Source organism: Ovis aries, chromosome 7 (genome assembly GCF_016772045.2).
Source record: "Ovis aries strain OAR_USU_Benz2616 breed Rambouillet chromosome 7, ARS-UI_Ramb_v3.0, whole genome shotgun sequence".
NCBI classification, from domain to species: domain Eukaryota; kingdom Metazoa; phylum Chordata; class Mammalia; order Artiodactyla; family Bovidae; genus Ovis; species Ovis aries.
Genome location: NC_056060.1, coordinates 91,017,801 through 91,031,831, shown reverse-complemented (window position 1 = coordinate 91,031,831; position 14,031 = coordinate 91,017,801). Strand labels below are relative to the sequence as shown.

The window sequence follows — 14,031 nt, the reverse complement described above, 5'->3', positions numbered from 1 at the left end:
GGTGTTTTCTGGACCTGCCCAAAGATGGACTACCATGATGGAACATGAAATTTGACACTAAACCAAAATTTAGCATGTAATGAGGTATGGAATATATTCTCCTTAAAGTAACTAGATCCAGCTTAGACAAGACTAAGATGTACTGGGAGAATTCAGTAAAATAATATTCCCAAATAAAAAGTGAATAATCATCAAAATTGAAATTAATTTTGAATGTGTGCTATCTATATTCATTTGAATGAATACAAATGATCCATTGCTTATTTTTAAAAAAGAAACAAAACAGATCTACTATAACATTCCACTTCCAAAGCTATTAAACTATGTATTTTTAATTTCAGAGATTTTTTTTCCAAACTGAAAGAAACTGATATAAAATAGACAACAAAGTGAGATTCTAATAAACTATAAAGAATTTAGAAAAAGAAAATGAAAATATTTTCATGACTATGTATAAACATTTTCAAAACAAATGTTAGAAAGCCTATCTTCTGGCAAATCATAGATCAGGGTATTTTGTTAATTGAACACAGATTTTTAACAAATTGAATATCTAACCACTACTTTTAAGTTCTATTTATAATACCTCCACATTGAGAAACTTGAAAAAAGATCCATGAATTGACATAGTTATTACTCTTAGGAAAAATTTAAATGATATAAAATAAGCAATTTTGTCATGAATTAAAATATGTAATATTTTCTATAATAGATGCAATTTACCACATGTAATCCTATCACAATATTTGAACATGTTATATAATATTAGTGGTATATTTCTGAATTTAATTAGTGTTTTAAGAAATTTTTTGGCAATTCAAATTGCTATAGCCTCAGCAAACTGGTTTCCACAATTTGGAATAAAAAACTATCTAAAACCTTCAGGGCCTTAAGAAGGATTACCTAATTTGGCACTTCTTAACAAGGCAGAAATGTGAAAAATCTTGATTAAACAACCCAAGTGGAGATATTGCTGAATCCAAGACAGGAAAAATTAAAATTTTAGAATAAATGTGTAACTTGTAAATTATCTATGTCTTCATGACTCACCTAAACATGACCGTCAACAGAACACCTGAGCATTTGTGATAATAATTTAATTCAGCTGCCTTCAATATTCGCCAACTTGCAGTTTTTGACGTCTCTAGAGTATTTCTTTTGGCAGGAGGATAGAATATAATTCAACAGCTGGTTTGCTTAATTTATAATTTTTACTTCATTGGAAACACGGTCTATAAGCCTCCACCTCTACTCGCCCCGATCCCTGAAACGCCTGGCACAAGCCTGGCAGGCTTGTCCATTGGTGTCTGTCGAACGAGGAACGAGAATGTAACACGGGCTTAGCATTACCAGTGAAGGCTTCCTTCCTCCTTACACCCAGCACAAGGCAAATGCACCATCTTCTCCTTCTAAGACAAGAGCCTTCAGGAGCCTGGGTAGCTCTGTTGGTAGAGCATCAGACTTTTAATCTGAGGGTCCAGGGTTCATGTCCCTGTCCAGATGGGAGGTTTAAGCATCTTCTTGTGCTTAGAGGATACTAAGCTTTTGGGCTTCCCTTGTGGCTCAACTGCTAAAGAATTCCACCTGCAATGTGGGAGGCCTAGGTTCGATCCCAGGGTTGGGAAGATCCCCTGGAGAAGGGAACAGCTACCCACTCCAGTATTCTGGCCTGGAGAATTCCATGGACTATAGAGTCGGACACGACTGAGCAACTTTCACTTTCACTAGTCCCATGAAAATGGGTCCAAATATTGTTTCATGATGTTCCAAACCAGTCAGTCCTAAAGGAAATCCACCCTGAATATTCATCAGAAGGACTGATACTGAAGATGAAGCTCCTATACTTCGGCCACCCGATGCGAAGAGCCAACTCATTAGAAAAGACCCTGATGCTGGGAAAGAGGATGAGATGGCTGGATGACATCATCGACTCAATGGACATGAGTTTGAACAAACTCCAGGAAACAGTGAAGGACAGGGAAGCCTGGTGTGCTGCAGTCTATGGGGTTGCAAAGAGTGGGACACGACTGAGTGACTGAACAATGTTCCTTGCACCACAAATAATAAATTGCTTATGGAAAATTCTGTTAAACAATCACTGCTAGAGACACAGGCTCTTTTCTTTGAGACTCAAAAGAGACAGAAAGGCTTCTTCCTCAGAGTACAGTACAGAAAGGGAAAAAAAATGAGCACTTTCAGTGGAGCAAGCTGACAAACATGACCTTGGTCAGGTGAGATCAAGGTCAACCTGAACCTCAGTGATAAGCCATATCGATCGAGCTGATGCGTGTGCCCTTCACCTCTGTGATCTTCCTCACAAAACCCAGTCTAATCATGAGAAAAACATTAGATGAGTCCTAATTTAGGGAGATTCTACAAAGTACCCTGCCCGTATCTCTCAAAAAAAATAAAATAATATCTCAAAAAATCTTCATCTCAAGTTATCGAGATATTACCTCAATAATATCTCCATCTCAAAAAAATAAGTAACAAACAACAACAGCAAAAAAAAAAAAAAAAAGGAAGATCTAAGAAATTCTCACAGGGAAGAGGAGCCAAGTAAGATAAGGTTAAATTCAATATGGTGTCCTGGGTGGGCTGCTGGACCAGAAGGGCATTAGGTAAAAACTATGGAAAACTGAAAGAAGTATGTGCTGTGCTAAGCTGCTTCAGTCGTGTCCAGCTCTTTGTGACCCCATGGACAGTAGCCCGCCAGGCTCCTCTGTCCATGGGATTCTCCAGGCAAGAATACTGGAGTGGGTGGTCATTTCCTTCTCCAGGGGATCTTCCCGACCCACGGATCGAACCCACATCTCTCACATCTCCTGCATTGACAGGCGGTTCTTTGCCACTAACGCCACCTGAGAAGTCTTAGGAACTGCAGCTAATAATAATGTATCCATGCTGGTTCTTTCACTGTGACAAGGGTACCTCATTAACGTAAGAACACATTCGCATCAGGGGAAACCAGGTGTGCAGCAATGGGAACTCTGTACTGCCTTTGCAAGTTTTCTATACATCTGAAACTATTCTGATTAAAAGTTAAGTTTTTAAAAATGTAACTGAATGTGTCTGAAGGACAAAATGACCTAAAATGAAGCCTCCTAGCCTGCAAGGGATGGGCTTCTCTGGTGGCTCAGGTGGTAAAGAACCTGCCTGCAGTCCAGAAGATGTTTCGATCCCTGGGTCGGGAAGATTCCCTGGAGAAGGAAATGGCAACTCATTCCAGTGTTCTTACCTGGAGAGTCCCGTGGACAGAGGAGCCTAGCAGGCTACAGTCCACGGAGTCACAGTCAGACACAGCTGAGCACACACACAGCCGGCAAAGAAAACATAAGAAGACACCCCAGAGAGGGAGAAGGATGGGCTTGGGACAGAGTTATCTGGGGCTCAGATAATCCTAGAAGATGCCTAGTCTCGGCAGAGCAGGGCATCGACTGTGAAACCATCCTGCTCAGACATCCTGATGCCATGGACGTGCTATCTAGGAAACAGCCATGTGTATGTCAACAAGATCAGCAACCCCTCAGAACCTGAGATCATTTTCCCTCTGAGCAGCCTCTGACCTTACAGACACTGAGGGAAGGAACATTCTCTCTCCTACGCTGTCAGTCAGTTCAATTGCTCAGTCATGTCTGACTCTTTTCAACTCCACAGACTGCAACATGCCAGGCTTCCCTGTCCATCACCAACTCCTGGAGCTTGCTCAAAGTCATGTCCATCAAGTCAGTGATATCATCCAACCATCTCATCCTCTGTCATCCCCTACTCCTCCCACCTTCAATCTTTCCCAGCATCAGACTCTTTTCCAATGAGTCAGCTCTTCGCATCAGGTGGCCAAAGTATTGGAGTTTCAGCTTCAGCATCAGTCTTTCCAATGAATATTCAGGACTGATTTCCTTTAGGATAGACAGGTTGGATCTCTTCGCAGGCCAAGGGACTCTCAAGAGTCTTCTCCAACACCACAGTTCAAAAGCATCAATTCTTCAGCGTTCAGCTTTCTATATAGTCCAACTCTCACATTCATACATGACCACTGGAAAAGCCATAACTTTGATTTGACAACCAGACCTTTGTTGGCAAAGTAATGTCTCTGCTTTTTAATATGCTGTCTAGGTTGGTCATAGCTTTTCTTTCAAGGAGTAAGCGTCTTTTAATTTCATGACTGCAGTCACCATCTGCAGTGATGATGGAGACCCCAAAAATAAAGTCTCTCACTGTTTCCATTGTTTCCCCATCTATTTGCAATGAAGTGATGGGACGAGATGCCATGATCTTAGTTTTTTGAATGTTGAGTTTTAAGCCAACGTTTTAACTCTCCTATTTCACTTTCATCAAGAGGCTCTTTAGTTCTTCTTCACTCTCTGCCGTAAGGGTGGTATCATCTGCATATTTGGTAGTACATTACGGCCTGAAAAATGAGAGGAGTATAACCATTCTAATACATATATTTTTTGAGTGTCTTTGGAGAAAAGAACTGTGGATGCAAAAGGGCACTCAGGTAGCAAGGCCAGCCTCAACGGAGAATGTGAGTGAGGAAGACGATCTACAAATTGGGAGATTAAATGGGCATTAATAGTAGATAACCTTGTATCCAATTCGGGTGTTTTGAGAATAGAAGCTGAGGGTGATTTTAATTGTTTTAATAATTTGAAAAAAGGAGCCAACATATCAGTAGTGATTTATATGTAGGGTCAGGCCCAATTAAGATGACCCAAAAATTGTTGTAATTGCACACAAGAAAATTTGGCAGGCAATGTGAGTTGAGGAATAGCAGGAGTGGCAGCATCTTCAAGGAATTTATGTCCCAAGTATAAATCTGGATAATTTCTTTGACTTTTCTCTATTCTCTATGGCTACATAAGGCCATAAGAAAGTGACATTTTTTGTAATGTTATAAGGTTAACTTCAGAGAGAGATTTGCCTGCCAACAAAATATCATCCATATAATGATAAACTACAAGATCAGGAAATCGGGATCGAAAAGGATTTAAAGCTTGAGCAACAAAATAGGGACATAAGGTGGGACTGCTAAGCATGCCCTAAGGGAGAACTTTTCAATGATACCATTTAATAGGTTGAATATTATTTAATATTGGTAAAGTAAATGCAAATGTTTCCAGTCCTTCTCTGACAAAGGGATGGCAAAGAAACAATCTTTGCAGTCTATTCTCATAAATTGATAATCTAAAGGAGGGTTAGGTAATCCACATTGAAGTGTCCCCATAGGTTGTATTACTTTATCAATTTCTCTTAAGTCTTGCAATAGCCTCCATTTACCAGATTTCTTCTTTATAACAAAAATAGGAATGTTCCAAGCGGAAGTAGTTTTTTCTATATGTCCTAATTGTAATTGTTCATTAATATGGGCCTCTGTAGCTTGTAATTGCTCTAATGTTAATGGCCATTGATCAATCCATATGGGCATTTCCATCAGCCATTTTAAAGGTACTGCTGTCCTTTCTCCTGCAGAGGCCCCTATAAAAACATCATAATAATCTTTGTGTTTAATTGCTGTAATAAACCTCTCCCCCATACCACAAAGGGAATGTTTAAAATATAAGGTTGTATACAGGCGGTTACTTTAGAGGGTTTATTCCTTGCTGTACATAAGACCCATAAGGCACTCTGTTGAGATAGGGTGTTTTCCCTAATGCCCCAGAGGGGCTCTGCATGTTCCCAAGGCCAGGCAGCAAACCAGCAAGAAGGAGGGAAAACTGTGACATCAGCGCCCATATCCAATAGACCATTGATTAGTTGTCCGTTAACTGACTGACAAGGTTAAGTACTGGCTTATCTCATTCTACAGGCATGGTAGCAGCAACAATGGTAGAACCAAAACCATGATCACCCTGATAATTATCCAGTTTGTTTACAGAAACATAAGGGAGTAAAACCAGTTGGGATATAGAAAATCCTTAAATTTACTTTGGGAGATAAATATGTCCATACTTGAACCTTTATAATACCAGTAAAATCTGAATCTATAATGCCCTGGATAACAAAAATGCCTTTTTTTGGTGCATGAGAACGAGGTAATAAAAGTCCCACCGTATCTTTTGGTAGAGGTCCCCGTAACTGAGTAGGAATCAAATATACTTCCCAGGCAATTGAATGCTGACTTCGTCACCGTTTATAAGATCTATTCCTGCACTTCCATGGATGGCATGAATGGATTGAGAGACGGAGAATTGTCCGGGGCAGAGCTGTTTATCAGATAAGTCTGAATTCTTTTATTGTTCTTGTAGGGGGTCTCCTTTTGACCAGGGCTGGAGATGTTTCTATCTCTTTGATTCCCTAATTCTGACTTGGCGATCGACATTGATTAGCCCAACAATATCCTTTCCCACATTTGGGACATTTTGTCTTGGGCCTATCAGCTCTCTTATTTCAACATTCCCAGAGTAAATGTCCAATTTTCCCACAATTAAAACAAGTTTTGCCAGGAGGTTTTAAAGCGGCTGCCAATAATGTAGCCCAGTGGGTTTCAGAACCTACTGTTCGGCATGCTTGAATCATAGTGGCCAGAGTAGTATCAGGCTTAGTATAGATATCCTTCACAACCTCCTGGCAGTCTTTATTAGCGTTCTCAAAGGCTAATCCTTTAAGCAAGATCTCAGCAGCCTCAGTATTTTCTATTTGTCTTTGAATTGCAAGTTGCAAGCGATCTACAAAAGCATAAGATTCATTATTCTCCTGTCTAACGCTAGAAAAGGACTGAATAGCACTCCTTCCATCCGGCATCCTTCTCCAAGCTTTAACAGCTGTTTCAGCAGCCTGTTGGATGGCCGCCTATGGAAGGGCCAGCTGTTTTTGAAGGCTGGTGAATGGCCCAATCCCCACTAACATATTATGGTCCACATTAATGCCAGCAGTTAGATGGTTCATGGCGGCTAAATTAGAGCATTCTTGTTGCCCTATCAAGTATCGCGCAGGCATCACCACCATTTTTATCAACTGTTTCCAATCCCAAGGTGTCATCTCATATCCTGCAACTCCCTCCAAAATGCCGGTAGGCAAAGAGCTACTCAACCCATTATCATTTATACTCCTTTTTAACTCTTTAAAAACTGAATAAGGAAGATGTTCAGAGAGAGGCTTTCGACCTGGGCCGCGTAGTATTGGACAAACAGCTAACGGAGATAGATCCCCCGATTGAGAGCTTCTTGCATGCATCTAGTTATGGGGAACATCCTAGGAGGCGTCTCCATTAGCTCGGGAGAGGGATCGTGAGAGACAACGGTAGCAACGCAAAGAGGGGGTTGATATTCCAGAGCAGGAGTACTAGGGACACCAAAAGGAGAAATGGCGTCCCAGTAGAGAGGCCATGCATAAAGAACTGCAGCTGGTGCACGAGGCTTCTCATGTAACTTTTGCCCAATTTGTTCCCAATCCTTGATACTCAAGGAACCTGCCTCGGGGTACCAAGGACAATGGGAATCGACCCCCATCAACAGCTGGGCACGTATCTTGTGACTTCCTTCATGCCCTGCCTTGCGTAATAAAAATTGCAACTCAAGCCTATGCGCATCTTCTTTTACAGAATGGGCATTTCCCATAATGTAGACTCACCGGGATGCTGCCGTATAGGATGGGCGACGCCCGGAGCCTGTTCCAGGCGGATGAGTCGATCAGGTCCCTGTTTGAGCACCATTTGTCGGGGATGAGGAGTGGTGTCACAGCAAAGAAAAACACGGAGATGATGTAGCGAAGTGGCCACCTATCCACCAGGCAGAATAGGCGCGCCGGCGGAGGCTTGCCATGTCCTTTTATTGGTAACTGCACATGCGTACAATGTTTATTGCTCATGCAGTAAAATGCCACACATACAGAGTATCTGCCTAAAAGCTCTCTGCGGTTACATTAGTACAGACTATTCTTGCCAAGTTTTATCTAATAGCCTAATGTTCTTGATTATAACAACGTTCCCTTGTCATTTCTTAGGAGACAGACAATGAGTCAGCTGTCTGGAAGTGTGCTCCAACAGACTACTTCAGGATGTGTACTGAGGTGACTCTGTCTGAGTCCTTTATATCTGAACTAGTATTTTTCCATCCAGCAGAGGCAAATAGCCCCTACCACTTTCCCGAGCCTTCCTTAATGCCCATATACATCAGGATGTTTTCCAATGACTCAGCTCTTCACATCACGGGTCCGAAGTATACCAGTGAATATTCAGGATTGATCTCCTTTTAGGATTGACTGGTTTGATCTCCTTGAAGTCCAAGGGACTCTCAAGAGTCTTCTCCAGCACCACAATCCAAAAGCATGAATTCTTCAGTGCTCAGCCTTCTTCCCTTGTAGCTCAGTTGGTAAAGAATCTGCCTACAGTGCAGGAGACCTGGGTTCGATTCCTGGGTGGGGAAGATCCCCTTGGAGAAGGAAATGGCAACCCATTCCAGTATTCTTGCCTGGAGAATCCCCATGGACAGGGGAGCCTGGCAGATTAGAGTCCATGGTGTTGCAAGAGTAAAGACACAACTCAGCAACTAAACCACTACCACCACAGCCTTCTTTATGGTCCAGCTCTCAGATCCATACATGACTACTGGAAAAACCATAGCTTTGACTATGCAGATCTTTGCTGGCAAAGTGATATCTCTGCTTTTTAATGCGCTGTCTAGGTTTGTCATAGCTTTCCATCCAAGGAGCAAGTGTCTTAAATTTCATGGCTGCAGTCACCATCTGCAGTGATTTTGGAGCCCAAGAAAATAAAACCTGTCACTGCTTTCATTTCTTTTCCCCTTCTATTTGCCGTAAAATGATGGGACCAGATGCCATGATCTTACTTTTTTGAATGTTGAGTTTTAAGCCAGCTTTTTCACTCTCCTCTTTTACCTTCATCAAGAGGCTCTAGTTCCTTTTTGCTTTCTGCCATTAGAGTGGTGTCATCTGCATATCTGAAGTTGTTGATATTTCTCTCAGCTATCTTGATTCCAGCTTTTGATTCATCCAGCTCAGCATTTCACATGATGTACTCTGCATATAAGTTAAATAAGTAGATTGACAACATACAGCCTTGTCATACTTCTTTCCCAGTTTGGACCTAGTCTGTTGTTCCACGTCCAGTTCTAACTGTTGCTTCTTGACCTGCATACAGCTTTCTCAGGAGACAGGTAAGGTGGTCTGGTATTCTCATCTCTTTAAGAATTTTCCACAGTTTGTTGTAATCCATGTGGTCAAAGGCTTTAGCATAGTCAAACGAAGCAAGAGATGTTTCTCTGAAATTCTGTTGCTTTATCTAGATCCAGAGGATGTTGGCAATTTGATTCCTGGTTCCTCTGCCTTTTCTAAATCCAGCTTGTACACCTGGAAGTTCTCAGTTCTTGTATTGCTGAAGCCTAGCTTGAAGGATTTTGAACATAACCTTGCTAACATGAAATGAATGAAATTGTAGCTTTAGCTTTGCTAAAGCTTCTTTAGCTTTGCTCTTCTTTGAGATTGGACTGAAAACTGACCTTTTCCATTTCTGTGGGCACTGTGGAATTTGCTAAATTTGCTGACATATTGAATACAGCACTTTAACAGCATCATCTTTTAGGATTTTAAATAGCTCAACTGGAATTCCATCACCTCCACTTTGTTTCTAGTAATGCTCCCTAAGGCCCACTTGACTTCACACTCCAGGGTGTCTAGCTCTAGGTAAGTGACCACGCCATTGTATATATATGGGTTATTAAGACTTTTTTGTGTGTAGTTCTGTGTATTCTTGCTACCTCTTAATCTCTTCTGCTTCTACTAGGTTCTTGCCATTTCTTTCCTTTATTGTGCCCATCCTTGGATGAAATGTTCCCTTGATATCTCCAATTTTCTTCAAGAGATATCTGTCTTTCCCATTCTATTGTTTTCCTCTGTTTCTGTGCATTATTCACTTAAGAAGACTTTTTTTAAAACAGTTACTTTTAATAACATTTTATTTAGCCATTATATTTCAAATAATCATTCAACATGTAATTAATATTTTAAAATATTAAAATTCTTTGATTCTTCTTGTTATATGAAGTCTTTTAAAATGTTGTATGTTTTACATTTACATTTTTACAGCACACCTCAATGCAGATACTAAATTATCATCACAAATCCTTGATTTGTAGTTAGATTTCATAAAATTTACAACTGAGAAATTATGTTTTTATACACCCAAATTGTTTGGGACATACTTTAAAGTTTTCTACTAACTGAATCAAGTACCAAAATACCATATCTCTTTCAAATCTTCACATTTTAAAAACTTGTTCATCCAAAAAGGCTTTCTTATCTCTCCTTGCTATTCTCTCAAACTCTGCATTCAGTTGAGTATATCTTTCCCTTTCTCCCTTGTCTTTCACATCTCTTCTTTTCTCAGCTATTTGTAAATCCTCCTCAGACAACAACATAATAATTCAGTATGTTTACAGATTATATTCCATTAAAAGTTATTATGAGATAATGGCTATAACTCTCTATGCTTTACAATGCATCTTTGTTGCTTATCCATTTTATACATAATAGTTTGTATCTCTTAATCCCACATCCCTTCCTGCCCCTCCTTCTTCTCTCCCCACTGGTATCTACTAGTTTGTTTTCTACATCTGTATGTCTGTTTCTGCTTTGCATATACATTTATTTTGCATATAAACTTATTGATGAAAGTGAAAGAGAGAGTGAAAAGTTGGCTTAAAGCTCGACATTCAAAAAACAAAGATCATGGCATCTGGTCCCATCACTTCACGGCAAATAGAAGGAGAAACAGTGGAAACAGTGGCAGGCTTTATTTTCTTGGGCTCCAAAATCACTGCAGATGGTGACTACAGCCATGAAATAAAAAGGCGCTTACTCCTTGGAAGAAAAGTTATGACCAACCTAGACAGCATATTAAAAAGCAGAGACATTCGCCAAGAGAGGTCCATCTAGTCAAGGCTATGGTTTTTCCAGTGGTCATGTATGGATGTGAGAGTTGGACTATAAAGAAAGCTAAGTGCCGAAGAATTGATGCTTTTGAACTGTGGTGTTGGAGAAGACTCTTGTGCCGGGGTCCAGCCTCAGCAGAGTCCAAGGATAACCTCAGGATGGACGATGTTGGTGAACGAATGAATGAATGATTGACACGGGGTGACCAAGCTTCAGTGAGCGAGGCCTGTAACTTTATTTTCAGCAGGGACTTTTATACCTTGACTTGTACATAGAGGGAAATGAAGGATGCAAGGTCATGCAGAATCAGCCCAAACACTCCAGCAGTTTTGCCTTTATTGAAACCAGGATTTTATCTGCATACCTTTCCCATAAACAATGTTGTGTACATTATCTTCTGGCCTTGGAGGCCTGTGGACATTTTATGACCCTCTTTTGATAAAAACTGCTCAACCAGAAAACTTACTTTCCCTCAAAGTGTTTTTTCTTTATATTTCTAACCTAAGTCAGCCTCAGAAAGTATCAAACAGAGTTACATTCTCATGGAGCAGCGAGTTACAACAAAGAAAGAACCAACTAGCTCAAAGGTCTGATGTGGTTAATTCCAAGGCTACTTCTTGTTTTTCTTACATTCCAACTATGTTAACTAATGCATTCCCAGGTGCACAGTGGATAAGAGATATGGGAACTTAGCAGCAAGCATTGGCTCAACAATGAAATCCTACACCAGCACTACTCTAGTAGTTTTTAACTCTTTGAAATGCTCTATATTTTTAGGCTTCCCATACCTCTCACAGTTGGGAGGCTGTGAATAATCACATGCGTAGCTGCAAGAGTCTGGATAAACCTGTCAGACAAGCTAGAAAGCCATCAGAGGGGTTTGATTTGAAATACTCCTATCATGTCCAAGAAACTTATTAGCTAGAGCCCTAAGTTGATTTTCTCCAGAGAAAGGTGGTCGGGGATAGCCCCCTGTTGATGTCAGAAGAGTTGGCGAAAGGCACAAGATGGTAAGACAGACAGATTCTGGTTTGGGGTAGATGCTCGAGCAGGTCTAGGGGATCCCTTGAGTCCTGAACCCTTGCTTATCAGGTCTCTTCCACACGACCTTGTCATGGATGGGATCTCCCGTGCCGGCTCCCAGCACTCTTGACAGTCCCTTGGACTGCAAGGAGATCCAACCAGTCCATCCTAAATGAAATCAGTCCTGGGTGTTTATTGGAAGGACTGATGCTGAAGCTGAAACTCCAATACTTTGGCCACCTGATGTGAAGAACTGACTTATTTGAAAAGATTCTGATGCTAGGAAAGATTGAAGGCAGGAGGAGAAGGTGATGACAGAGGATGAGATGGTTGGGTGGCATCACTGATTCAAAGGACATGAGTCTCAGTAAACTCCTGGAGTTGGTGATGGACAGGGAGGCCTGGCATGCTGTAGTCCAGGGGGTCAGATTGGCGACTGAACTGAACTGAACCGATACATTTATGTGTATTATTTTTTGGATTTTATCCCACATATAAGTGATATCCTACAGTTTTTGTCTTTCTCTGCCCAACTTATCTCACAAGGCATGTTATTTTCTATGTATGTCCATGTTGGCAGAATTTCATTCTTGTTTATGGTATATCACATCCAGGGAAGCCTTTTTGAAGGCAGGGAGTGAAACAGAGCTTCCTGTGGGAAGGCAATATTCCCGAGAGGTCCAAGCACCCGCTGCCTGCAGAGTATTCTTTCTCCAGGTATGTCACGGCCTTGTGTGCAGCTGCCTCCTATGTAGCAAGACCCGTGTTGCTCAGTGTGCCAAAACCGACAACCAGTGAGGAAAACAAGTTGGTGTTAAAGCAATATGCATCCTATGGCCCCGTGAAGTGGCCATGGAGGTGAGAGGTCCACTGTGCTGAACCCCCTTCAAAAGGACCTGTGACAAGGGCACCCTCAGTCCGCTGTGAATTCATACAGAGACTGTGCTTTTCCTGGGGCTTCCCTGGTGGCTCAGTTGTTAAAGAACCCCCCTGCTAATATGGGGTATGCAGGTTCAATCCCTGGTTCGGGGAGATCCCATGGAGAAGGCATCGGCCACCCACTCTAGCATTCTTGCCTGGGGAATCCCATGGACAGAGGGCCAAGCAGGCTACTGTCCATGGGATCACAAGGAGGTAGACATGACTGAGCAACTAAACAATAACAACATGTCTTTCCCAGCTTGGCTTCAGCCAGAACATGCAGGAGACTTGAGTCAGCCATTGTGCCCAATGAGGAATCTACTAGCCTTTGCTCTGGGCACCCCATCAGCTGATACTTTCTCAGACTGTAGCTCAAGGGAGGGTTTTTTAAGGCAACATTATGGGTAAGGGTTGCATCTTATGGACTTTCTTCTGATTGGGTGGTGGTATTGCCGGGAAAAATATGAATAACCTCAGATATGCAGATGACATGGCCCTTATGGTAGAAAGTGAAGAGGAACTAAAAAGCTTCTTGATGAAAGTGAAAGAGGAGAGTGAAAAAGTTAGCTTAAAGCTCAATACTCAGAAAACGAAGATTATGGCATCTGGTCCCATCATTTCATGGCAAATAGATGGGGAAACAGTGGAAACAGTGTCAGACTTTATTTTTTTGGGCTCCAAAATCACTGCAGATGGTGACTGCAGCCATGAAATTAAAAGACGCTTACTCCTTGGAAGGAAAGTTATGATCAACCCAGATGGCCTATTCAAAAGCAGAGACATTACTTTGCCAACAAAAGTCCATCTAGTCAAGGCTATGGTTTTTCCATTGGTCATGTACGGATGTGAGAGTTGGACTGTGAAGAAAGCTGAGGGCCGAAGAATTGATGGTTTTGAACTGTGGTGTTGGAGAAGACTCTTGAGAGTCCCTTGGATTGCAAGGAGATCCAACTAGTCCATCCTAAAGGAGATCAGTCCTGGGTGTTCATTGGCAGAATTAATGCTAAAGCTGAAACTCCAATACTTTGGCCACCTCATGCAAAGAGTTGACTCATCAGAAAAGACCCTGATGCTAGGAGGGATTGGGGGCAGGAGAAGAAGGGGACGACAGAGGATGAGATGGCTGGATGGCATCACCGACTCGATGGACATGAGTCTGAGTGAACTCTGAGTGTTGGTGACGGACAGGGAGGCCTG

At 41.6% G+C, this 14,031-nt stretch overlaps 1 non-coding gene across 1 annotated transcript; it reads left to right on the top strand.

Annotated features, from left to right (window-relative positions):
- The first annotated feature begins 1,430 nt into the window (after nucleotides 1-1,430).
- Nucleotides 1,431-1,503, top strand: TRNAK-UUU (transfer RNA lysine (anticodon UUU)). The gene has a single exon. It is a non-coding gene; the product is annotated as a tRNA-Lys (tRNA).
- Nucleotides 1,504-14,031: the final 12,528 nt, after the last annotated feature.